Below are 25,086 nucleotides of genomic sequence, written 5' to 3'. Positions count from 1 at the left end.
ATTCAAACATAATTAAGCACCAATAATAAGTGTTTCAGGCACCTCTGGGAGGTAAGAAAAAAAAATGCTGGCAAATAATTGGCTTGTCTTCCAGCTCCTCCAAGAAAACTCAAAGAAAATTGGGATACCTGCCAAGAGGCAGCAAAAATCAGTCAGTGCCACCTTTCAAAAGTGGCATACTTCAACCAGGAACTTCCAGCTCAATAAAGTCCTCAAAACAACTGGCTATGACTTTCCAAATGTTTCATCTTCACAAGCTTTGCTTACATAAGTTGCACTCAAGGAAATAAGAACAACCAAGAGTTTTGACAACATTAAGTAATAATATGGCCCAGCTGGCAGGAGCTGCTGCCTCTGGTCTCCAGCACAGGTGGGATTTCAACACAGCCTGGGGTATCCTGCATCTGTTTCTAAATGTCCTGCAATGGCGGAGCCTGTGCCTGGCTCACTCCTGTTCCCTCAGCACCCCGTATCTTGTCTGGCTTATAGTGGGTGCCCAATAAATAAGCAAATGAATGAAGTTAACAATCAGATGAGAAATTACAAGGTAATTTGGGGATGGTATTCCCTTCTGTGGGTTCCTTCTCTAATTTTATGATGCTCATTTCAAACAGAGAAGCAGACTTTGGCTTTCTTTGCTTCAGAAGAGGTCTGAAGTCAGTTGCAATGCCTGTCTTGTATGGAAATCCTGAGTCACTGAAACAACTATTATGGATTTTCCAGAGCTGACATAGAGAGGGAAGGGTAACTTTAAGGGCTGGAGGAGGAAAGAGGGAAATGTGTCTCAGGAAAGATGGTAAAGAAGACAGAGGTTGGGGGATCTGCTAAATAGCTAAGACTTAAGGCCCATTGTGACAGCACTCTGGGGGCACTCAAGTTCCACCTCAGCCCCAATTCCGGCACCTCAAGCTCAAGAAAGTCTGCAGGCTGACAAAATGGGGGTCTGCACTTTACCTCCATGCAGTCCTTGAGACCGTTTGAGACCCGGGAGACCTTTGCACAGCACCCTAGGTAGGGGGCAACAGCAGGAAACATAGAGAAGAAATGTATCCCAATAATGGCCAAGGTTGAAATTAAACCCACCTTTGCAGGATGAGAAAACTAAAGGTAAGATTTAAGAAAATTGAGAAAGGCAATTATTCTTCTGACTATGAGATTATAGATAGTCACACCTGCTACAGCAGTTTACAAATTGCAAACAAGTGTAAAGCACTCAACTGGTGATGCATTTATCATCCAGTGAAGGCTGATGAGTTAGCAAATATTGTTTTGCATAAAGTACATCCATGCAAAGTCATGCGAGGGTGTGTGGATGCCAACATCACATCCACACACCTGTCGAACATGGGGCTCCAATTTGGAGGGCAGGATCCACATGTGGCCCTATCCAGCAGTTTCTTTAGCCTGACTACTCAAATTACATGTCAATTCCCCAGGATTTATGAATTCATCCTAGTACTAGGATTTATCGTTCATCTTTTTGGCCATCCCACTGTCTAACGATTGGCACTCAACTAGTGCTGTTAACTAGTGCTATTAACCAACAATACTAATGATGAAAATAACAAAACTGAAAATATTGCTATCATTATAGAGTTGGTTTTATTTTATTTTATTTATTTATTTTTTTTTTTGAGATGGAATCTCGCTCTGTTGCTCAGGCTGGAGTGCAGTGGCCAGATCTCAGCTCACTGCAAGCTCGCCTCCCAGGTTTACCCCATTCTCCTGCCTCAGCCTCCTGAGTAGCTGGGACTACAGGCACCCGCCACCTCGCCCGGCTAGTTTTTTTGTATTTTTTAGTAGAGATGGGGTTTCACCGTGTTACCCAGAATGGTCTCGATCTCCTGACCTCGTGATCTGCCCGTCTCGGCTTCCCAAAGTGCTGAGGTTACAGGCTTGAGCCACTGCGCCCAGCCCGTTATAGAGTTCTTACTCTCTGCCAGGAAATGTACTGACCTCTTTACATGGATCAGTGAGGTGAAAAACAGGAAAAAAACCAACTTCTTATTTTGTCATTTTACAGATAAGAGGATTGGTGTTATCTTCATTTTACAGAAGAGGAAACAGAGACTTAGAATGGTTTTTAACTTGCCCATGCTTATGGTAAAGGCGGAATTGAAACCCAGGCAATGTAACTCCAGAGCCCATGATTTTTACATGAAATTTTACTGTGGTAAGACCACTTGACATGAGATCTACCCTCTTAACAGATTTTAAAGTCCACAATGCAATATTACTACCTATAGGCAGTATTGTACAGCAAATCTCCAGAACTTATTCACCTTGCATAAGTAAAATTTTTTACCCATTGATTAGCAACTCACTGTTTCTACCTCTTCCCAGCTCTCTGGCAACCACAATTCTACTCTTTACTTCCACAAATTTCACTATTTTACATGCCTCCTATGAGTAAAATTATGCAGTATTTATTCTTCTGTGACTAGAGTATTTCACTTAGCATAATGTCCTCCAAGTTTATCCATGTTATCACACATGGCAGGATTTCTTTCTTTTTGAAGGCTGAATAATATTCCATGATATGTATACCACATTTTTAAAAATCTATTTGTCTGTTGATGGACAGTTAGGTTGTTGCCATATTTTAGCTACTGTGAATAGTGCTGCAATGAACATCAAGTACTGATACATCTTTGAGATCCTGATTTCAACACCCAGCAGTGGGATTGCTGGATCATATGGTAATTTTATTTTTACATTTTTAAGGAACTTTCATAGTGTTTTCCAGAGCAGCTGCATTCCCACCAACAGTGTGCAAGGATTCTAATTTCTTCACATTCTCACCAATGCACGTCTTTTGGCTTTTTCATAATAATCATCCTAAGTGGTGTGAGGTGATATCTCATTGTGGTTTTGATTTGCATTTTTCTGACGATTTGTGGCATTGAACATATTTTCACATAACTTTTGTAGGTCTTCTTTCGAGAAATATCTACTCAAGTCCTTTGGCCATTTTTAAATCTGTTGTTTTGTGGGGGGGTTGCTATTGAGTCATAGGGAGGAACCCATGCTTTTAACTATTACAAAATATTGCCTCAATATGCAGTTATTAACAAACAAATAAGTGCTAAGTGTTCAAAGATGATTCCATGTAATATACTCTCCAAGCCACAAAGATCCAGAAGTTCCCAACCTCACTATGTCTCTTAATGTCCCAGTCTTCCCACCACTGGAGAAACAGCAACCATGACCTACCTTGTATTCCAGCATTCACATAAACACCCTTCTAGCTAAACATTATTCCCTGTCCAGGCATACTCCCCTGCATAACGATGAAGGCAGCATTCTTCCTGCTAAACCCAAAGAACTCTGCCTTACTGATTTCCAAGGGGCTGGGATCAGAGACACTCCCAGGAGAAGAGATATTACATCTATAGGAGCAGTAGTTTGAAATAAACATGCACACACACGTGCACACACGCATATGTATATATGTATATGCATATATATACACATATCTGTACATACACCATATATAATATTTTTATTTGGAGAAGTATAAATTACATATTATTCTATAATATAAACAACCACATTCATATATGGTTTATAAACCATATCAACCATATTCATATATGGTATATAAACCATATCAACCATATATAAACCAAATTTGGTTTTTTATTCATATTTTACTATGTGAAATACAGTAAAATCATCATGGATGGTGGGGAAGTCAACAAGATTGATGATTTTCTTTGTTTTTGAGATGGAATCTCGCTCTGTCTCTCAGGCTGGAGTGCAGTGGTGTGATCTCCGCTCACTGCAAGCTCCATTGCCTCCCAGGTTCATGCCATTCTCCTGCCTCAGCCTCCGGAAAAGCTGGGACTACAGGCGCCCGCCACCACGCCCGGCTATTTTTTTTGTATTTTTAGTAGAGACGGGGTTTCACTGTGTTCGCCAGGATGGTCTCGATCTCCTGACTTCGTGATCTGCCTGCCTCGGCCTCTCAAAGTGCTGGGATTACAGGCGTGAGCCACTGCGCCCTGCCAAGATTGATGATTTTCAAAGATGAGAGGAGTAAGTTTTGATACTGGGAGCTAACTTACTTTCTCTTCAGAACACCTCTCCAAGGAGAGCCCTTATTTTAGTTTGGGCTCCCAAACTAAGAATTTGATTGGAAGTGTTAGGGAGTGTTCCCATGACTGGTGGTGGTGGGGAAGGAAGTGAGAAAGTACACCGGGGAAGGGAAGGAAAGGAAGCCAATCTAGGGTGCCTTATAAGCAAAGTCTTACCTGGTGAAACTGCTCAGTCCCTCAGGGAACTCTGGAGACAGTATAGGCAGTGATTCTCAAAGTGGGGTCCCCAGACCAGCAGCATCAGCATTAACTGGGAATTTGCTAGAAGGGCAAATTCTCAGGTGCCTACCCCAGACTTGCTGAATGAGAAACTCTGGGGTGGAGCCCAGCACCTTGTATTTTAACAAGCCCTGCTGGGATTCTCATGCACATGGGAGTGTGCAGGTAGCACACCTCCAAGTTGTCATAATCAGGAAAGGGAGTCAGAGTATTTAACCCACAGTTATCATTGGTTAAGTGCTAATGGGAGGGAAAGTGCACCAGCAGCTGGCATTTATGACAATTTTAGAGATCCACAGGGTCTGGAGAGGCACTGACTGTGTCTGCTAGAGAACTCTTACTCTTTCTTTTCCAAAGAGGTCAGTGAGGCCAGTGTGACTTGCCCAAGGCCACACAGCTGATCAATGTCAGAATCAAAATTCAAATCTAGATCTGTCTGACTCCAGAACCAATCTTTTAACCAAAATACTATACTGCTTCAAGATGGGCATTGGTGAAAAAAAATTGTAACACCTACACTTCTACAACAGCTCAAGGCCCCTTCCTCTTGCCTTCTCTGGCTTCTTTTGCTCAAGTAAACATTTTCACTGAATGAACCAATCACTTAGATTTAAATATCAATGGCTTGTTTGCATAACAATCATTTTGTCAATAACAAATCTACTTCCTTCATTTAGAGAGCTTCAACACCACTAACCTAAAAGATCAGTTGAGGGCAGAATTATTTCCTTCTTAGAATTTCGTGGGAAATACAGAGAGCATCCAAAATAGAAAAGCTTGCCTTCTAGTCCAGTCTGTAGTGATATCTATTTATATTTTGATGAAAGGAAGTATATATAATAAAGATTGTATAAATTTGTTTTGCAAGTAATCCAAAATAACTGCTTGGAAAGAATCATGATTAATGGAAACATTTCTAAGTAATAGCCTTTCTTTTCACCAATGTAGCAACAACCAGCAAAACTTGGAGAATAGCTATTTCATAAGTGTGATGATTCAATGCAACTGATTTACAAACTGCTATGTAACATGTAGTATACTGTCCCTCAATTTGGGTTTCATAGACCCCCAAGACTTTATAGACTGTGCATTGCCTTTCACGAGTTGTACAAGTGTTTCATTATTGTCACTTAAATTATAATCTTAAAAAAAATTAACGGTCATAACAAGAAAACTGCTGTGATACTTTCTAGTTGAAACAGAGTCTAATTATATTAAACTACATCATCGCTGGTGTTTCTGCAATTAAAGTCTTCAAATGTATTTCAAGGAGTTCACCCAGTTTTTCCTACAAAAAATAGTCCATATAATACTCAAGTTTGAGAACCATTACATAGTAGATTGGACCCTTGCTACTCAAAAGTATGGTCCCTGGATCAGCAGCAGCAGCATTTCTCGGGAGATTATTAGAAAGGTATAATCTCAGGCTCCATCTACATCTACTGAATCAGAATCTGCACTGGATTCCAGCACAAGAAGCTCTGAGACTGGATCCCAACGCCAACACTTACCAAATGTGTTATTTAACCTTTCTGAGTTTCAGGGTTCTCATCTGTAAATGAAGATGATAATGTAAATTCCTACCTCCTAGGTTTTCCATGGGGATTAAAGAGTGCACATAAAAGATGTCAATCATATAGTGTAACACAAAGCACTCAATAAATATTAGCTATTACAGTATTTTCCTCAAAACAGCAAGAATAAAAATATCATATAGGTGGTTTTCTATTTTAGCCAATAAAATGATGCATCTTCAAAATACTCACGGCTGACATTACCTTTGACATTTGGGGAATATACACTTGGATTTCCTACTAATTTGTTAGTGAATGAAAGACCTAATATTGATTTGTTTAATGGCAATGTGTAACCTGATAGTTTATCAAATTCTCTGTGCAGCACAAGTAGATTTCCAGAAACAGCATTTAAGCTCCACTTGAGAGAAAAATATTTGTTTGCTGCAGAAATTAGGAGAGTAAATTGGAAACTCTCCTACTGAGAGACTTGCATTGAGAAGAAGACTCAGTCCATACAATTCATATTTACATCTTTTCTTCAAAGCCCCTAAAATATTGACTCGTATTTTAAAACACAACATCGAGCCCAATTCAATGTGACTGAAATTAAGACACACAGACAGCCTCATCATGTCGTTATGGCAACTTCTCACAAAACTGTCCTTTTAGTCATTGAACAATTGCTAATTTTCTTGCTTTGCAAGGAAGCCCCAGTTGCTTCCTCAGAAGGCTCAGCCGGGTATCAAAAGAAATTGTATATGATGGTGATAGAAGCATTCACAACGGTCACTTTTGGGAAAATAACATTTTATTATTAGTCACGCTTTGCATTTCAACTTGTTTTCCTCTTCAGCATGCCTTTGTGGTATCTCTGATTTCTGATAGTTTAGCAGACTGTCACAATAAAGAGACTGGTTGAAACTTTGCTTTCTTTCTAAATCCCAGGATGGAACAAAACCCCAAAATCATCTAAAACTGAGAGGGATGTTCAGATGGAAACTCTCTCATCTCTGTGTCCTTCGAGTCTAACTAACACACCTACTGGATGAACAGCAGAGAATCACTGAAGTTCTAACATGTATTTTAAAGTTATTTACATATTTTCCAAAGTGCATAAGAATTATTTTAGTATTTTACTTTTGCAGGACTAACCTGGAATAATTTATGAAACAAATCAGGTAATGGTTGTAACTAGAACCATGCTTGGAACTCAATGAAAGTGTTTAAAACAAAGATCTTTATTCATGAAACATTAAAAATTCAGAGAAACTGTTCTAGATTAAAGGAAACTAAATAGACACAATAACTAAATAAAATGTGGTATCCTCAACTGAATACTGGAGTGAATAAAAAAAGCAGTCTAAGGATATTCCTGGGACAATTGGAGAAATTTGAATATGAGCAGTATATTAGATAATGATCTTAAGGTTAAATGCCCAAATATAATCACTGTACTGTGATTATGTAGGATAATTTCCTTGTTCTTAGAAGTTGATTGCTGAAATATTTGCTACAATGTCTGCAATTAATTTTCAAATGGTTTAAAACATATATACACATACATAAATACACATACACACACTACAAATAGATTAAAAAAGCAAATGTGGTAAATGTTAACAACTGACAAATCTAGGTGAAAAAATGTAACATTTATCATTGTGCTATTCTTAGTAATAAAAAGTGGGGATAGAGAAGTCTTTTTTGATTAAAGGATTCAAATCTGATGGGAGGGAAATAGAAAAAAATAAAGATTCACGTAACAAGGGAATATGATAATCTGATAGTGTATGAAATTTTACAATAATTCTTTTAGGATCAAAAGTATCCATATAAGAGTCGTCTCCATAGAGATAATATTTGACCCGAAATACATAAATATATTTTGTTACACATAAGAAAATACCTTTAAAATAACAACTAGAGTGAAATGATCCAAGATAGCTACAGAAGTGCCAGAAATAGTCATGAAAGCAAGCAAGAAAGAGGACTAGATATCTTAGACATGTCCTCTCAGATGACAAGTCTATAGACAGATGATGGACAGAGCCCGGAACCTCACCTTTCAACCACATGTGTAAGCACTGCAGCCATTGCATGGCCTCTTTCAAAATGTCTAAAACCACACAATCACTGAACTCATTAGCTCATAAGTTTTTGAAACAGCAGAAAAGATCCAATAAACTAGCATAGTTTCTCAAATTCATCTTAGTAATGGGTATAAATCTGACAAATATTCCTTTTATTCACGTCTATTTTTCTTATAAATTGTTTTCATATTTTAAAAAACTGATCAATCTAATTCTTCTTTCAGTTACATCCTTCAAATATTACACACACAGCATATGGACTAGTAAAGTGTGTGAGCTCTGAAGTCAGCTTGCCAGAGGTTGAAATTTACTAGCTATCCACTCTTAACCTTTTGGAGTCTCAGAGTCCTTATCTGTAAAATGGGGTAAATAAACATCTTTTTTAGCTCACAGATTTCCTGTGCTGGTAAAATTATGTATGCTTTTGAGATTGAGCCAGACAATATTATTTGTAATTCATTTCAATGTATCTATGTCCACTTATTTCTTTAAAAAGAAGAGATAGGAATATTTGAAAGCTACACATAGCACAACACTTTGCCTACAGTAAAAGACTAGTAAAATACTAACACATAATCATGTAGGGTTCCTGGGAACCTCATAGAGAGGAAGAAAGTATATCATAGACTTTGGTGTTTTCGAAACCTGAGTTTACATCTCTAATTCCTTCTCTTTAACTGTGTATTCTTTGAGACATTTGAGATCTTTCTGGTTCGTGCCCTCATCTGGAAAATGGAGATAATAACATCTCTACATGGAGATGATAAAGTGTGGGTACAACGCCTACCACACTGTAGCTACTCAAGAAATGGAAGTCAATCATTCTAATGCCATCAGCCTACTGTGCAGGCAAGTTTGTCCAATAACATAAATGTATACAGGTAGATACTAAATTTTAAAAATAATAACATTTCAGATAGCTTCAGACATAGTCCATAGCCATTGAAATGTTTACCACTTCTAGCAACTGGTTTGTAGACACATTGATTGAGTTTTCCTTTGGTTTACTTTTTAACTGAGGTATAATACATGCAGTAAATGAGTTACTTTTTTTTTTTTTTTTTTTTTTTGAGACAGAATATGGCACTGTCACCCAGGCTGGGGTGCAATGGCGCGATCTCGGTTCATTGCAACCTCCACCTCCCGGGTTCAAGCGATTCTCCTGTCTCAGCCTCCCAAGTAGCTGGGATTACAGGCACGCACTGCCACGCCCAACTAATTTTTTGTATTTTAGTAGCGACAGGGTTTCACTGTGTTGCCCAGGCTGGTCTCGAACTCCTGAGCTCAGGCAATCTACCTGCCTCGGCCTCCCAAGTGTTACATTTTTAAAGTGCACTAATCACAAGGCACAGCTTGATGAACCTGCATATATATACATATGTACACTCCCATGTACCACCACCTTGATCGAGATGTAAAGCATTTCTAGCATCTTCAGGCTGCTTGCAGTAAGTACTCATCCCTGGAGGGAACTACTCTTCTGACTTCTGCCACTATAATTTCGTTTTGCCTATTCTTGAACTTTGAATAAATGCAGTGATATTGTATGGACTCTTTTCTTTCTTTCTCTCTCTTTCTCTTTTTCTTTCTCTCTCTCTCTCGCTCTGTGCGTGTGTGTGTGTGTGTGTGTGTGTGTGTGTGTGTCTAGTATACAGTATGTTTTCTTTTGAAAACACATTAAAATTTCCAGTGTTAGCTGGGCACAGGGGCTCACGCCTGTAATCCCAGTGTATTGGGAGGCAGAAGTGGGAGGATTGCTTGAGGCCAGGAGTTCAAGACCAGCCTGGACAATAGAGCGAGACCTCCATCTCTACAAAAAGAAAAAAAAGTGTGTTTTGATGAGGCAGGTTCCTGGACTCTTCCAGGAATTTTTTTCTTATTAATGTTTTGTTTTTATTGGAAGTCCTTTGTCTTGCTTTTATATTCATTTGTTGTTTGTTTGAGATCAATGTTCTGGTCATGTTCTGCATCCAAACCATCTTTCAAGAACTGAATGGTTCTTGCGTTGTTCTACCGAAAGAAAAAACATGGGTGTGGGCATTCAAGTATAGCCTCTAAAAAAAGAACACATAAGTGGTTGCTGGGTGCTGTTATATAATCACACATATTCTGACATACAAGGCTTAAAGCATGAATGTTTCCTTTTTGAAGGGGAAGAAAAGGAAAAATCCAATTGTGTAGAGTTTTGGGACAAGAATATTATATGAAGAAACTGTAGCTCCAAGAGATAGTGGCTGAACGGACAGAATTAGAGAAGCAGAAGAAGCAAGAAATTACGGCAAAGGCTTCTAAAAATAAAATAGGATGATAAGCCCAAGAAAACAAAGGCTACTTTTGCTAAGTCAGGGGTGAGAGAAAATAATGTAAGATGCAAAGAAGAATGACTATGGAGCTACTATTTTGTCTCAACCTTTAGCACAAAGAATGAAGGAAGCAGGAGCTCAGTAAGATAAATATTAATGAGTCTCTGGGAATATCAAGAAACAGAATTAATAAGAGGCAGGTAAAAGAATACTTATATAATTTAAATATTTATAAATCAGTAGAGCTGGGTGAGATTCATTTGAACATATTCAAAGAACCAGCTAAGGCAGGACATACCTGCAATACTAGTGTTTGTCGTAGAGACTTATGTACCAGGGAAATTTAAGCAGGCTGATTTAGTGTTGGAGATAAAGCAGCCAAAAGCAGATACGGGAAAAGGTGGGCTAGTTAGCGTATCCAAACTACCAGTCAAAATTTTAAATGAAATCATAAATCAGTCCATGAGCATCTTGAGAAAAATAACATAGTAAGTCATAGCCAAAGAGGTTCATAAAAAACAGAGCCTGTCAAAGCAACTTAATCCATTTTTGGATATGCTAAGAAATGTGGGTTGTAGACATAGTTTACAGAGGCCCTGCAGATGCCACCAGACAATTCAATTTGAACCCATCTTGGTGATGGAATGGCTGTTACTCTCACTGTTTCCAACAGAGAAGAGCAATTTCACCTGCACATTTAATATGCAGGGATAGGGTTCTCTGTTCATTCCCCATCATAGCCCAGAACGGAGTTAATTTAGTTATTAGCTAAATAGAGTCAGTGCCCAGAAGTATCCAAATGAGAATGAAATATATTGACAATTCTGTTATCCAAATGAGAATGAAAGATAATGATAATTCTGGAGCAAACTGGATTGACATCTTTCAGAAAAACAATATATATGTGTATGTGTATGTCTACAATTATCAGAATAATTCAAGGAAAACAAATACTATTGCTCGAATTGATCATATAATTATGGAAAATATAAGAAGACGTGAAAACAAAGCCCCTTTTATAAAATACAAAGACCTGATCGTGTCACCAGGCTCTGCTGAAACTGTTCAATGACTTCCCAGGGTTCTTAGGCCAGAACCCTCAGCCTCCCCTCCAGGCCTGTCTAGTCTGTCTGTGCTCTTCCCTGCAGCATCAGTGGCACCACACCCCTCCTTGCTCTGGGCAAGCCAGCTCCTCTGGCCTTCTTTCAGCTCTTGCAAGACTTCCTCTTGTTCTTGCCACTGAGACTTGGTATGTGCTGCCCTTGCTTTTACTTACCCTAGCTACTCATTCTACGGTTTTCTCCTCAAATCCCACTTTGGGAGGTAAACCTCCTTTTACATCCCAGAACATAATATTTTCATTGTATTTGGCTCTAATAAAACCAATTTTCTTCCCAGAAGCACTTATTTTAGAATAGAATTTTATATTCATTTTAACAAATTAGTGTAGTCCTCCTCCACTAGACTGCAAACTCCACCAGAAAAGGGACTGAGTATGAGTATTTCACAATTGTATCTCCAGGATGTAGCACAGTCCCTAAGTACAATAAATATTTGTGATCAGATAAAAAAATAACTAGGAGTATATATATATGTATGTGTGTGTGTGTGTATATATACTGTATATATATATAAAACTGTATATAGGTATATAAAACTGTGTGTGTGTGTGTATATGTATATATATATATACACACACACACACACACAGTTGGGCTCCCTTAAGGTTAGATGGAAAGGACATCTCTCTATCCAGAATACTATTCTCTTCAGTTTCCCTTTCAAGTACAACAATAGGAAAAAAAAATTAATGAGGGTCCTGTTGACAGAAGTGTAAAAACATGAGGCAGCTAAAACTTGAATTGTTGAATTCTACATTTGCACATTATATTTACCTGTGATGTGTTCCAAAATTTCATTTCATGGTGATAATGAATCTGTGGGAAATTAGCATTCTATCACTCTTCACATGAGAGTGTTAGTGAAGGTTTTCCAAGCCATGTATCCTGCATAAAATGAAACATTTTTCAGGTAACCAACTTTGTAGCACACTCTTTCTATCTCAACAGTGTTCGTCTTTACATCTCGGAAGGACCTAAGCCTAGAATTAGAGACAGCCATGAAGTTAGAGAATAATATTTTATTCTAAGGTCAATCACTGACAGGGAATTTTCTCCCATGATGCTTGGATGTTTATATTTTTTAATAGGAATTTGTAAGTTAATAAGTAACCAGCCCCCTGCAAGCAAGGTTTTGACATATCCAAGGTCACACCAAAATTCGTGACCCACCTGGGACTAGAACTCAGACTTCTAGTTTCAGTCCACTGATCTTTTGTTAGTTCCTTCATTCATTCAGCAAATAAAACCTGAATGGCCCCCATAAGTCTGGCACCGTGTTGGTCACTAGGGAAACAAAGATGGAGACACTGCCCCTGTCCTTGTGGAATTTATTATTTGATGAAGGAGACCAAAGAAGAACGAATAATTACAACTGTGGCGAATGCTATTTGTAGCCACCACTCTTGGTGCCCCACGTTGCATTTCCTCAGTTTGCCTCTGATTTCAGCTGCAGCTGTGGTAGACAGCTCCCGTGCCTGCTGACAGCTTCCCTCCTGCCCAGAGATGGCCCCTGCAGGATTTTGTTCAGACTCTGGCAGAGCAGCCCAAAGAGTGGTGTGACCCTCCCTGAGAGCAACCTTCAATCAGAATGGGATGCGATTAGGTAGATAAATATTCCATCCTTCCATCATTCAGAAGAACCATCCAAGATGCATTCTACATGGTTCCTGAGAGGATCCCCTCACGATTGAGCCCCAGTGTCCACAGAAAGAACCAGCTCACTAATGTACCTATAGAGGCTTTTTCTCCTTCCCAGTCTCTCTTTTCCCCACTTCCTCACTCCTGCTTCCTAAAAATCACCTCTGCCCAAATAAACTTCCTGCTCCTAAACCTTTGTTTCAGGTGCTGCTTGTAGAGGAAGTCACACCAATACACAATATCAGTGAATGAATTAATGCAGAGAAGGTGCTAGAACCACAGTTGCAAACTGGAGTCTCTTTTGTTGGCTATCTACAAGGTCATTGTCTATAGTTCAATGGTCGTTTTTGTTTTACCTACTTGAAGATTAGGTTGTTAAGTGTTGGGCGTGGGGGTGCACGAGTGGAGTTTCCAGGTCAGAGCTGAATTGCTTCTCTAAAGAAACATAAATATATGTGTGGGAAGAAGGAAAACATTCAGGAGCAGAGAAAGCCAAGCTGGCACACCTAAGAGGAGAAAAGGTGGGCAGGAGAGAGGGTGGAAAAGATCTGAGTGTTGTGGATCTGAGTCAAAAAGATCTGAGTGTTGCTTTTGGAAAATGGAATGCTGGGGAGGTGTGATCTAAAATCCCCTGAGCTTTCCCCAGGCTTACACTGGGCCCTGTGTACCTTGAAGCTCTTGGGACCATACACAAAGGAGATGGCTTCAGAGTCAGTTCTGTGACTTCGGTCTGAGCGTCTACTCCTGGGAACTGATGCTGCTCACAAAGATTCCCACCAAACAAAGGACAGTGAACGAGAAGTCGAAGAGCAAAAATGTAATAAAATGTCTAGCTAGGGCGAGCATTCCTTAGGCTTTTCTATGAAAACCACTACTTATTTACAAGTCATGACTTACAGGGCAGGAATAAAGATTCATAATAAGGAAAATATTCTCAATCATCGTAAATCAGATCCAGTCACTCTTCTGTGATGCTTCCCACCGTATTGCAATGATGTCTGGGTTACAGCCCCAGCTCCCAGCCTAGTGCCTGGCATACAGTGGCACACGGTACATACTTATGAGAGAAAACTAGGAAGAAAGAAAAGAAGGGAGAGAATTAGATAGCTGGCTATTCAATCAATGAGTCATTAATCAAAAGATTTTTACAGTGATGTAAATTCAAGATCAGTGCACCGAACCCAGTACATTAAATCTTCATGAGGATGAAAACAATAACATAAATCAGAATCCTCCTGGATCCTGTGGGTTAGGGATGGTTATAAAGGACTGGGGAGTGGGTGGATAGAACACTATGTTGCCATGGAGGAAGTGGGAAAAGGTTTTCTTTTTTGTCCTTTCATTTGAAAACATCAGTGGGGAAGAGGATGCTCTCTTATTAGTAATGAGATATGGGCTTCCTTCCAGAAAGTGACAGAGATTTTTCCAGCAAATCCATAGCCTTTGATGTGAGCACTACTGAGAAAATATCTTCAGCTGTGCAAGCATGGAAGAGAAATTTGAAGAAGGCATTTCATGTTCTCCTCTGTTGTATCTTTGATGTACACAAAGGATTTAGTCCTAGAAGATGAAGACCTTACCCGTTTTCTTTCCCCTTGAGGAGAGCTTTGTTCCACATTTTCCTGTGGGGGCATGATCCTGGTGAGTAGGTGGCACATAATTATTGGATGTTTTCATTATCCAAGTATTTGTTATCCAAGTCCCTGTAGACAACAGGTTGCAAAAAAAGCAAAAGTCATCACAACAGCAAAATATTTACCAATGAACTTACCACTTATTACCCCAACTTTAAAATTCCTTGCCAATTACAAATTATAATTACAAATTATCTATATTACAGAACAAATCTAAAGCAAATCGACTGCTAAGACAAGTGCAAATCTTTTAAAGGATACAGAGTTTCATACAGACAATCAAAGTGATCTGGGAGAAATGCTTTATATATAAGAAAAGGCTTTGACAAATGACAGTATTGCCTAGTTATACTACTTAACAGCTGAAAAAGAAAAAGAACTCATAAAGGCGATGACATAATAGCACTTATCAAGAAAATGTTGTGTATACTGAAGGAAGAAACTCAGGGAAATTGACCAATACTGATTTTTTTCTCAAAATGACCTTTATTATGAACTTGCCGCTAAACTTAAACATGAAGTGAAAGATGCCATTAACATGCTACCATAAAATTTGTGTGGAAAGATTATACCCCCCAAACTCCTATTCATTCTTCATCTTCAACATTGGTTCATGATTGTAATTATAACCTAAATAATTACTGATTATATTAAAATAGGGGTTAAAAACTAAATTTAGTTTAAATTTTTAAGCTGAGTTCTAATCAAGTCTTTTGTCCCACTATTTACTTGAACAAGTGGCCCCTGTATTAAATGGCTTCATTCTCAGTGACCTCTGCATAAAGAAGACTTCTACTCCTGAATCCGTCTATTTCTCCCACCAGCTCTGTCACTGCCTTAATTCAGACCACCATCCTTTCTCAATTAGATTACTACTACAAGGGCCTCCCATTGCCCCGTCTCCTCATGCACCTTCTCCAGTTCTTCCTCCCCACCATAGCCAGATGGGATCTTCTCAAATGCCAAAATAGCAATGTCACTCTCCTACTTTCAATCCTTTCATAGGGTCCATCTTCCTTCATTATGTATACTTCTCAGCACACCTTACAAAGTCCTTCATGACTGAACCCCCTTCTGTGTTCAACTTGTTCTCTCTCCAACATCCTCAGCCCCAGCTCCTATACAGCTGTCCTCTTCATTCCAGTTTCTCATCATTCCCCAGTGCACTATTGTCTCACAGCTCTGGCTGTTGCATCAGCCTAATGCCTGCTCAGCTTTCAGTTCTCAACTTAGAAAACTTCATCTAGGAATCTCTCCCAGATTACGCAGGTTAGGTGCCCCTCCTTAATGGTCCCGTAGCATCCTGTACAACTGACTATACTGAAGCACTTAATATTATATTTATGGTTAGGGGTGAAGGCAAGGACTAAGCCTGACATATCAAGAGTCTGCAGCACCTTGCTTAGTCCCTGGCCCAGAGCAGATGATCTAGTAAGTGCCTAATCAAGAAATAAGTGGATGGATGGATGCAACACCAAGCAAACCAAAGCGAAATAAATATTATGTCACAAAAGGAATGACACCAAGCAATTAAGCTGAGGCATCTTGAAGTCTTGTGGGTAAGAAATCAGAAAGACATCAAAACTGCTCACGGCGATAATTTCTGGGGAGTAAGATAGAGGGAGTGCAAGAAAGAAATTTCATTTTTTTTAATTTTATACACCTAGTAAGTGTTAGACATTTCCATAAGTATGAATTACCACTATAATTTTTTTTTTTTTTTTTTTTGAGACAGAGTTCGGCTCTTGTTTCCCAGGCTGGAGCGCAATGGCGCTATCTCGGCTCGCCACAACCTTTGCCTCCTGGGTTCAAGCAATTCTCCTGCCTCAGCCTCCCGAGTAGCTGGGATTACAGGCATGTGCCACCACGTCCGGCTAATTTTGTATTTTCAGTGGAGACAGGGTTTCTCCATGTTGATCAGGCTGGTGTCAAACTCGCGACCTCAGGTGATCCACCCGCCTCGGCCTCCCAAGGTCCTGGGATTACAGGCGTGAGCCACTTGGCCCAGCCAAGATTTCTCTGGAAGTATTACTTTCAATAGCAAAAACAGCAATTAGTTTTGCACCAACCTAATGTCATGCCTTTGAGTGCACGATTTCGGGTGCATGCCTTTCAACCAACACTCAGTCAAGGAGCAGGAGAAACATTCTAAATGCTTGTCCTGCCATGGCCCCCACCGTCGTGGCTGCTGCTCTGCTCTCCCACTGCCGCTGCAAGGAGACATCAACTGTGAGTTTTAAATTAGAGGCAATTCGCCTCTGACACCTGCTCCCATGTCTTAATTTGAAAGTTTCCATTTTCAATTTTTTTTCCCTAAAATACCTGCAAATAGAGAAACTTAAAAATAAAAGCCATCGAAGAAATAAAATGTTCTGGCGTTTTAGCTTACTTGTTAGGTTATGTTTATATCTCAAGGAGTTTTGACTGTCATGGAATAACGTATCCTGAGAATTTGATGTATTTTCTTCAGGAAAGTGAGACTGATTTGGGGGGAAGGATGGGGTACCTGTGGAGGGAAGGGAATTTTCACTTTTACTGTGTACCCTTCTGTACTGATCCAAAAAGTTTACAAGAAAAGCTCGTATTACTTTTATAATAAAACAAAAGCTAATTAAAAATGCAAAAGCAAATATTGGCAAGCACTTCGTGAGGCTTTTAAAAAATACATTAACACTCCTGGCAACTCCACAAGGTAGATATTATCTTCATTTTTAAAGATGAAGAAACTGAGACTCCAAGAAGTTCTAGGACTTGTCCAAGGTCATAAAGTTAATAAGCAGCCAACTGAGGACCAAAACACAAATCTTATTTGAAAGCTAAGGTATAGCTCCTTTAAAATGTAATACACAATGTTTCGTTTTATTAAACAAGCTGATAGTGGTTTGCTTGGAAGATAAGTGTGTTACTTTAGGAATAGAGAGAGATTTTTTTTTCTTAGTTTAGAGCAGTAATAAAGCTTAGGGATACAAAATAAATGCCTTTCTGGAATAAGGTATCCAAATAGGAATTATTTTAGCTGCCAAATTGAAAACAAATTTCCTTCTAACACTATTATTAGTATCTTAAGCATGATCATATTTCCTAAATATTATCTCTCATGTTTGGCAACAACAAAGCCTTAGACATAGAGCCTTGCATAGAGAAAACAATCAATACTTATTTTAAATTTGTTAAAGCATGAATATGTCTATATTTAAATGCGTGTGTGTGTGTGTGTTTTCATGTGAGTATGTATTTGCATATTCTAGAAAAATATACATTCAAATTTTAACTGTTGTTGTACTCAAATGATGAGATTAGAAAAACTTTTAATGTTCTAGAATTTTGTAGACTTTTCAATTCTCTCTCTCTTTTTTTTTTTTCCTTTTTTTGAGATGGAGTATTGCTCTATCACCCAGGCTGGAGTACAGTGGCGTGATCTCAGCTCACTGCAACCTCTGCCTCGCAGGTTCAAGCAATTGCCCTACTTCAGCCTCCCGAGTAGCTGGGACTACAGGCACATGCCACCACACCCAGCTAATTTTTGAATTTTTAGTAGAGATGGAGTTCCGCCATGTTGGCCAGGCTGGTCTCGAACTCCTGACCTCAGGTGATCCACCTGCCTCAGCCTCCCAAAGTGCTGGGATTACAGGTGTGAGCCACCATGCCTGGTCGACTTTTTCAATTCTCTAAAATGGCTATTTGTTACTTTTATAAGCAGAAGGAAAAGAGTGGGAATTGTGCTCCAAGATAAGGAAACATTATAAAACGATAGCAGTCGTGTGTATTGGTTTAAGGAGAGACAAACTGACCAATGGAACAGAATAGAGAACCCAGAAATACATATGAATATTTGATACCTGACAGGTGTATGCAGCTGGGGCAGGGTTGGGTAGAGGACAGGGAGAAGAAATTCAATAGATGAGCTGGTAAAAACAGCCTTCCATCATAGAAAAACATTATATTGGACCTCTACCTCAAATCATATTCAAAAGTCAATTATAGATATATAAAGGACTTAAGTGTCACAAATAAAACTTTAAACTTTCAAAAGAAATTAAAGGAGATTGAGAGAAATTTGTTAAACAAGATACAAAGAGTGCTAATCATTAAAGAGGAGATTGATAAGTCAATGCCATTAAAACCAAGAACTTATGCTAATAATACTTTAAAGAACTTTTTAAAAAACCAAGTCACATGCAGGAAGAAGATATTTGCAATTATATAACAATCTACAGATTAGTACACAAAATATAAGGAACTCCTACAAATCGACAAGATAAAGCAAACAACTCAATAGGAAACTGGTAAAAGACATGAACAGACATCTCACAGAAAAGGAGACACATGTGGTCAATTAATATAAAAAGAGATTATCCACCTTGTTAGTAATCAGAGAAATACACATCAAGCCAAAATGCTATTTTGCACTCATTTGCTTAGGAAAAATAAGAACCAAATGTAGGAAAGGATGTGGTTCAATGAATAGGCTTACACATTCTGGCGGGAGGATAAATTATTCCAGTCACTTTGGAAAATAATTTCTCAATGCTGGTAAAGTTGAACATTCACATACCTTCTCCTCAGCAGTTTTATTCCTGAGTGTATTCCCAAGAGAAAATCTTGTTCATGTGCCCATGAAGACAATGTTCAAGAAGGTCTATGCAGCCCTCCCCATAATAGCAAAAAACTGGAAACAACTGAAATGCTGACTGACAAGAAAATTAATCAAATTGCCTAAGAGAGTGCCTGGTATACAATAAACACTCAATAAATGGTAGCTGCTATGGTTTGAATATTCATTCCCTATAAAACTCATGTTGAAATTTAACCCCCAATGTGGCAGTACTGAGAGGTGGAACTTTTAAGAAGTGTTGGGTCCTGAGGACTCTGCCCTTCTGAATGGGTTACTCCATTCATAGGTTAATGGATTAATCGGTTATCATGGGAGTGGGACTGGTGCTTTGCAAGAAGAGGAAGAGAGACCTAAGCAAGCACACTCAGCCCCTCACCATGTAATGCCTTGAGCTACTTTTGGACTTTTCATAGAGTCCCCACCAGATGGGGCCCCTTGATCTTGGACTTCTCAGCCTCCATAACTGTAAAAAATAAATGTCTTCGTCATAAATTATGTACTTTCTGATATTCTAAGAAACAGAAAATGAACTAAGAGAGTAGCCATTATCATTAGCCCTGAGCATCAATTTCTTCATGTATAATACGGAAACAACAATACATATTTTATGGAAATGTGTAAAGAATTAAGTGAGAAATATATGCAAGCCCTTGGAATGTAAGAGATGTTTGATAAGTGTTACTGGTTCCTCACAAATCAGAGTGAGGGCTGGGAGTGAGCCACTGGACTGACTCACTGGAGCCACACATACAATGGAAAAGTGTATATAATGCAATATTGCCAGTCAAGGCCCACGCTTGGCAGGTTTCCAAGGCTACTTATTTTGTTTTGAGTCAACATTTTAATGTTCACTCTATGCCAGGAAAGCACCTTCTGAAGTGGTGATACTATTATACCCATTTTATGTATATGGAAACTGAGCCCTTGAGATTTGAGATGACCCCCGGGTCACCCACCTCCTAAGGAGTAGATCTGGGTTTGAACTCAAATTGTCTGCTCCAGGGCCCACTCTCAAAACCACCACCCTCTTCTAAGCAAAGTAACTCAGGAATGGAAATCCAAACATTGGATGTTCTCACTTATAAGTGGGAGTTAAGCTGTGAGGAGGCAAAAGCATAAGAATGATATGATGGACTTTGGGGACTTGGCTGGGGGGAAGATTGGGAGGGGGTGAGGAATAAAATACTGCATATTGGGTAAAGTGTATACTGCTTGGGTGACAGATACACTAAAATCTCAGAAATCATCACTAAAGAACTTATCCATGTAACCAAAAATCACTTGTACCCTAAAAACTATTGAAATTAAAATAATAATAATAAAACGACTGCCTTCTACTACTTTCCTAATGCCACCAGAGCCTACTGCCACCAGGGCTAAACATCAACTCTAACAGAAAGTTGAACAAAATCTCAACTGACAGAAACTCCGGGATCCTCCTTCTGTTCTCTAACCCCAACCAAGCTGTGTGTGTGTGTGTGTGTGTGTGTGTGTGTGTGTGTGTGTGTGTGTGTGTACTGAGGAGTGGGCCCAGTCTTGACGGCCAATGGGAGACCTTAGAGCAAACGTGAGCTCTGAGGAGCAGAAGCTGCAAATGGTTAAAAGCATTATTCCCAGAAGGGCACCAAAAAGTCAAGTAAGCAATTCTTGACCTTTCAGAAGCGATTATGAGGAAAACATAAAGAAACAATTCTGCAGGCTTAATGAAGGAACGCTGTGAAAAGTGTAATGGGCTATTTGTGCACATCTCAAAAGCATCATATAATTTGGCACAAGTGGCAGTCTACTCTCCAGCATGGCCAAGCGGGGTGTTGCTGTTCAGGCCCAAATGGCTTTGGCAAAGCCAGGTCCCCACCTCTATCCCTTCTCTAAAACCCGGGGTGTCTATGATTTAATTTCCGAGGCTTAAACATCACTTGCTGAAATGAGATGTGGCACAGTCTCGCCCATTTTCCCCAACTGCAAAAATATGTTTTAGCTTCAAAATATGAGCCCTATTTTCGTTTGGTTTGGGTTTTTTTTCCTGCTACAATTACAGAGGTTTTTTTTTTTTTTTTTTTAATTACATTTTCAGGCAAATTGTTCATTAGGTCGACTCAGTTCTTCATGATTTTGGCGGAGGCTGGTGGAAGAGTGAGGTTGTAGGGTACTTCATTATTTTTAAAAATGGTTATTGGCCATGTTCGGCTCCCATATTTCATTCCCAACTTCATAAGATCATTTAGTATGCAGCTCTGTGCATAAGCTCATCAGCTGCTACATTACCACAATGGCTCTTCTGGAGCCATAATAGTCTACTATGGAAATGATCCGTGGATTATTTAAGTTTATAAGGTCTAATACACTTACAAACAAAGAGGTTTTTTTTCACTATTTTTCCATTATTTATTCCTCATTAGTCTCCCCACCATCACCACCACCACTTTTTTTTTCTGCTTTTAATACACATGCAAAATAACACCCCAACCCAGGAAGAAATAGTCCCAAGTATGTTTAACTAAAGCTAAGAGAAAGCTGAGAAAATGATTCCACCAAAGCAATGATTTTCAGTTAATCCTGGGCTTCAGTCTATGTTTTGCTCCTGCAGATTTTCTGTTCACAGTCCATATTGGCTTCCAAATAAATAAATACATGTATGACTTTGGGGACCATGGTTTTCTACTTTTAGCGGTATTCCCACAATTTCCAGGACCATTGTATGACTTCTCTATAGTGTTGCTGTGTTTGCCATAAATGATTTGAGTCTATCTCAGGTTCTTGACCATTCTCAAATGGAGTGATAAAAGTAGAAAGCAAAACTGGTGATCATGTATTTGGAAAACACAAGTATTTTTAATTAACTTACTTAAAAGATAGAAAACTTTGTCTCAGGCTGACAGAGATCACTAGGCAGAGAGCAAACTGAAATATCTCCAGTGGGCCAAGCAATGCTGCGATTACAGCCATGTTTGCGAGAGCCATGAACAAAAGCAGCAGCAAAGTGAATTTAATGATAACAAAAACATGTCCTGGACAACCGTCACTGCTCATATTTGATTTAGATAATTCTTTGCCAGCAGTACAGCTTTGCCCTTCACTTCTGACACCAGAGAATAGATTGTTTTCTTAGAAATGGAATATTCAAGTGAAAGGTATTTTTAGACATCTGTAGAAGAGCATCCACTGGGAAAAGAGGACTGACCGCAAGCATTTATCATCTCTCCCTGTCAAGACCAAATAAATGGTATAGGAGAAAAAACCCATAACAAAGACAAGCACAAATGGAGGACCATCAATGAATACCATCACACAATTTCTAATAGATGGGTAGAGAGTGGAAGTCAGTTGGTGGATGAAAGAGAAGGAGTCAGGAAGTGGGTGGTGATTACAAAGAAGGAAGGAGACAATTGCTAGGAAAGCCCTAGAGAAGCTACAGAGTCACGATGGGCAGAGTCAATAAAGGGTAGGAATAAAAAAGAGACTAATTGAATTTATCTTTAGAAGGTCTTTTTCCACTAGCTCCCTTCCTCTCTTGACTCCCCCATTCTCAACTCTGTTTCAAGCAGGGCAGCACTTGGTTGATGGGGTAACTGTGGCTCCCAAACTCCCCTCGCAGCTTCCCCACCCCAAGTAAGCAAAGCTAGGTCTCACCCTACTGCCGCCACCTTCCCTCCCCAGCATTTTACCTCCAGGTTGAAAACCCAGATAAATCTTGTCTTTAAAAAGCTGAAGCAACTTCCTGGAGAGGAGGGAAGGCTAGGGAGGAGGCAGGCTCTGCCACAGCACAGGCGCCAACTTTCTGGCATTTGAGAGGCTCCAGTCTAGAAAGTGGCTCCCTGCCTGCTCACCCTGCAGTGAAACCAGCTGTGAAATCAGAGCTTGAATCCTCAGAGCTCCCAGACAGCCTTCCCATTCACAGGCTGATGGTACAGAGGCCTATGTGGACCGGTGTTGTCATCCCTGTTGTTGCCATTGTCATTATCATCATCACCATCAACAAACACTCATTGAGCACTATCTGACATCACTTCTTGGATCCTTAAAGGCACTGCAAACTTTTGCCTCACACTGGGCTCATCACATTCTCTCCCAACTTCCTCCCTAAACTGCTCCTTTTCCAATATCATACCAACCATCATAATTAAAATTTATAGAGCACTTACTCTCTGCCAGGCATTGATCTAAGCACATTACATATAATAACTCATTTAAACTTAACAACAGCCCTTGGTGAGGGGAGAGGCTAGGCTGAAATCAACAAGGACACTCTCGTTAGCACGTGAGGTCAACCAGTTAAGGAGGTCTCTGAAAAAAGAGACTTGAATCTCTAAGACTCCAATTATTTGTTGTGATTTTTTTTCTCTGATTCTAAATAAATTTCGTATCAAATTTTTGATGAGTTTCTGCATGTCTGTGAGTGTGTGTTTGTGTGTGTCTAGTTTTATGATCTTTTCTATAAAAATTTTAGGCCTCCAAAGCTTGAATTCAGCCCTGGGTTACCTACATAGAACAAAAATCGGACCTATTTGAGAGCTCTCATTAGTAACACTGATATCTGACAAGCGTATAGTAGAACCCAGTGTATAGACAGTACTCAGAATCCGCAGACACTGCTCACAGTGCTTCATGTATATTAGCTCACTGTATCAGTCAGGGTTCTCCAGAGAAACAGAACCATTTATTATGGAATCTGGCTCATACAAGTTTGGAGGCTGTGAAGCTCCATGATCTGCTGTCTGCAAGGTGGAGAAGCAGAAAGCTGGTGGTGTAATTCAGTCAAGGACCAAAGGCCTGAGAACCTGGTGGAGGGTGGGAAGCACACTCAGACCCTGAAGGCCTGAGAACCAGGAAAGCTGATGTCCAAGGACAGGAGATGGGTGGTGCAGCTTAAGAAAAGAGAGAATTTGCCTGTCCTTCACTTTTTTGTCCTGTTCTGGCCCTCAACAAATTAGATAATGCCCACCCACGTTGGTGAGGGCAGATCTTCTCACTCAATCCACTGATTCACAAGAAATGTGAATCTCTTCCAGAAAAACACCCAGAAACACACACCCTTATAGACACACCCAGAAATAAGGTTTTCCAGCTACCCAGTCATTTCTCAGTCTAGTCATGTTGACACATAAAATCAACCATCACACTCAATCCATTTCCCTTGTTTTATAGATGAGGATACTGAGACACAGAATATTTCACTGATCCGCCCAGATAATCAGGTACAGTGGTTCAGCTGTTAACTACTACAGTACTGTCTCGGGTAATTATAAAGCCTACAGGGCTAAAAAATTACTATTAAAGTTTCATATGTACAACAAAACTGGTTTTTTTTTAAATATGTGCTCTCCTCCAAAAATTAAACATAGAATTACCATATGATCCACTTCTGGGTATATACCCCTAATAATTAAAAGCAGGAACTCAAGCAGATACTTGTACACCTATGTTCATAGTAGTGAAACGGGAGAGTTCCCTGGTCCCCCTCACAGGATGTGTGACAGGGGTGTGGCTCACCTGTTCGGTGGCCACTGCTGCTCAAACCCCTGAGGGGAGGGGGGCACACAGACAGACAGGTGCAGGAGCCCAAGTGGGCATGTGTTACGGTATCCCCTTTTAGGCCTCCAGTCCACAGACGGCTTGAGTGTTAACCAGCACAATCGACCCTCTGCCTTTCTACAAGGGCAGAGGGACAGTATGACAGCTTTCTGTATCCTAACTCTTGCCCAGCATCTTGAAAGAATCGAGTCACTCAAGGATGAATGTGGAGTTTTATTGAGTGGTGGAGATGGCTCTCAGTGGAATGGATAGGAAGTCAGAAGCAGGGGATAGAGTAGGAAAATGATCTGATCTTCCCCTGGAGTTTGGCCTTCCAGCAG

At 39.7% G+C, this 25,086-nt stretch overlaps 1 long non-coding RNA gene across 1 annotated transcript in view; it reads right to left on the bottom strand.

The window, feature by feature from the left end:
• The window catches only part of LOC108516642 (uncharacterized), a 33,646-nt gene extending 10,528 nt beyond the window's left edge, over nucleotides 1-23,118 (bottom strand). Inside the window, exons 1-4 of the long non-coding RNA XR_001881890.1 lie at nucleotides 22,900-23,118; nucleotides 14,566-14,688; nucleotides 13,883-14,056; nucleotides 12,122-12,232 (exon numbers count right to left, since the gene is read on the bottom strand). This is a non-coding gene — a long non-coding RNA (uncharacterized LOC108516642). The remainder of the gene's footprint in view (nucleotides 1-12,121; nucleotides 12,233-13,882; nucleotides 14,057-14,565; nucleotides 14,689-22,899) is intronic.
• Between the last annotated feature and the right edge of the window lie 1,968 nt (nucleotides 23,119-25,086).

The sequence above is a fragment of the Rhinopithecus bieti genome, unplaced genomic scaffold (assembly GCF_001698545.2).
Source record: "Rhinopithecus bieti isolate Rb0 unplaced genomic scaffold, ASM169854v2 scaffold_36004, whole genome shotgun sequence".
In the NCBI taxonomy this organism is placed as follows: domain Eukaryota; kingdom Metazoa; phylum Chordata; class Mammalia; order Primates; family Cercopithecidae; genus Rhinopithecus; species Rhinopithecus bieti.
This window is presented reverse-complemented; position numbering and strand designations above follow the sequence as displayed.